Source organism: Sinocyclocheilus anshuiensis, unplaced genomic scaffold (assembly GCF_001515605.1).
Source record: "Sinocyclocheilus anshuiensis isolate Anshui unplaced genomic scaffold, SAMN03320099.WGS_v1.1 scaffold6114, whole genome shotgun sequence".
NCBI classification, from domain to species: Eukaryota; Metazoa; Chordata; class Actinopteri; order Cypriniformes; family Cyprinidae; genus Sinocyclocheilus; species Sinocyclocheilus anshuiensis.
The window spans coordinates 2,946-5,995 of NW_015558803.1; positions in this window are offsets into that span (position 1 = coordinate 2,946).

Genomic DNA, 3,050 nt, shown 5'->3' on the forward strand with positions numbered 1-3,050 from the left:
ATTTCACAGTGTGTTTTTCTTCATCTCACACATTTAACCCCTTTAATCCCACAGCAAAATCCTCAGTTTTAAAGAGCACTTATATGTGTCCACACTACAGAGTGTTGAAGTGACACTGAAGTGGTGATGAAGTTAATGAGATAATTAAATGAGGATTGAGCATTAGTGATGAACACCTGTTAACAAGCAGAATCACTGAAGGAAAGAGAAACAAGAGCAGAGAAACACAACTTACAGCCAAAGCCAAAGATGAAATCAACTGAAAATAAAACATTAAATTGATCGAGATCTCAGCAGAGGAGGATTAAACAGCTCCACAAACAGCATCACCAGCTTCACTTATTACTAACCAGTGTGACTTTATTTCTGTCATTGTGTACAAAAGCTCTTATTGAGATTTTAGGTGTTGTACTTTCATTTGAAGTTGCCATAATGGCGATCGGTGTTTGCTTTAGTTGGGCTCTTGAACCTTGACTTCTTAAATGTAGTTTTTCTCTGATTGATTTAGTTAGCTGTCTTTATTTAACTCCGTTTTATAGCAAGAAAAGCCAAAATTATCTATGATCAGATAAAACTGGTGTTTGTGATGTCAAGACCATCATGAATTAGATTCATTTATCTCACCTAATGTTTAATCTCTTATTAAGAGTGTGTGAAATATTACTAACACTCTTGAATTGTACCACTGATACTATTGCAAACAATCATTGTGAAACATTCCTAAGCACAATATGCACAAATAAAAGTTTTGAACAATGGTAGAACTTAAAAACATCCAGACATCAACGTTCAGCCTATGAATCTCAACATTGGTGACAATAAAAAAAAAATAATTCTGCAATGCATGCTGGGAGTTTTGTACTGGCACGCAGCATGTATTGTGGCATGACTTAAAAATATATGTTGATCATTACATCATCATTAATAGTTATTAAAACCACTTCATTGCAGTTTTGCTCAGCTTTTCTTGTCATAACAAGTGTGTTTTACAAACACAGTTACAACAGCTGAGAAAAACTAACAATAAAGAGTCAAGGGTCAAGAGCCCAACTAAAGCAACCACTGATCGCCAAAATGGTGAAGTCAAACAAAACATTTTCAATACAATATACACCTCTGTTAATTCTAAAAAAATGTTTTGTAGATATATGACAGAAATAAAGTCAAACTGGTTAGTAATGAGTGAAGCTGGTAATGCTGTTTGTGGAGTTGTTTAATCATCATCTGCTGTTTTATTTCAGTTGATTTCATTTAAGGCTGTGGCTGAAGTCAGGTGTAGTTTAATTTCTTGCTCTTTTCTTCAGTGATTCTGCTTGTTAACAGCAGCTGTTCATCATTGGTTGAATTCACTCATTAGTTTTCATTCTCTCTGTCAGGTGGACTCTATTGGTAAACTCATGTAGGGAATAGTGAATGAGGGTGTAGGGTGTGATTTCAGACACAGTCTGTGAGTGTTGACTCTGAGGCTACTTTCTCGAAAACAAAGGTTAGATCTATTACAGTTATTCACCGTATATAGTAAGGAAACTTACTGTTAATCATTTAACAGGTTTTTACTGTGGCATTTCTACAGTCTTTTACCGTTAAAATCACGATAATTTTTTACTGTGTGGGAACAAATAGAGCCCTGTACGGGCCCGGCCCTTCCGACAGCATATCAGAATTCTCGGCCTGAGTCTGACCCGAGCCAGTGTCTTTTTTCTCTCTCTCTCTTTCTTCCCCTTTACACAGTTGCTGTTGCAGAAAATAGGCTAGTCCAGTTTTGTTTTTTAATGGCAAAGTGGTTATATTTCTTTTCGTTTCTTTATTAGGTTAATTTAGAAACATGTTTGTTAAATTCAAGTTGTTGTTTTTTTAAAGTAATGACCAAGCGGCCAGCGGCGGACTGAGTTGAGCATATGTTTGATCAATTTAGCCATCTCAAATCAACACGACTTGCCTAAAATAAAATCTATAGACATAAAACACTTCATGCAATTCACAATATTAATTAAAACATTTAACCTAGATAAATGTGTGCTGTTAGATGCATATACAGTCGTTTGTGTGGAGAGTGGAAGCTGAAGTGCGCTTTGTAGGACATGGAGGCGCCAGCGCGATCACTTGCATTTTTTTCTTAAGAGTGGAATCTTAACATATGCCATCATTTTTGCTCATAAAGGTAAGAGTAATACATAATTCGGAATTGTAAAGGATCTACTTTTATTTCTGTGCACTCACAATATCATCAAAAACCTGTGCTTTTGTAAAATAAGGAAAACAAACAGGATGCGCTTTCTGTCGTCTTGGTCTAAATAAGATTAACGTCATAATATTTTAAGAATAAAGTCAAAAATATAATAAAATCATGTTATATTGCGTGAAGTTAATGTGAAGATTCCACCTATACTCCACCAAAATTAAATAAATAAATAAAAAGTCTGTGGCATCCAACCTGTCATTCTTCACATTTAACATGAAAAACAGCAATAAAACTTAGGCTTTTGTCGTTTTTTGAAACTCTAATTGATCGATTTCATGAAACATTTGTTTGTATTAAATTGTTCTGATTTTTTCAACATGCATTTGTAACCGGTGCCCAGTCAGCAAATTTCCTTTGGCGCGGATTTGGCCCATATCAACAGCTAAAGTGTGGCCCAGATTAGTTTGTGTTCGCCGGCCCAAAACTGGTCCACATATTTTTAGCCAGAACTGAGCCTAAACAGTGCCATAACCCAACCCAGAGTGAGCCAAATAATAAAAACAGATGTGGCTGATATATGGACCTTATATGGTATTCTTATATGGCTGAGTTCTGTAAAGGGCTGATGGCCCTTATGTGGCCCACATGTGGCTGATAAACCAAATGCCATTATTTAACCATATTTACAACACACCTATTTTTTTTTAATACCCATTACACAGTAAATCTTAAACACAAAAATGGATTCACACTCATTTTTTAAAATGTTTATAGTTTTATTTTAATAACAGAATTACAATACAGAACATAACAGAAGTGTGCTATTTTGCAAATGTCAGATGAGTGAATAAATGTACAAAAATGTATA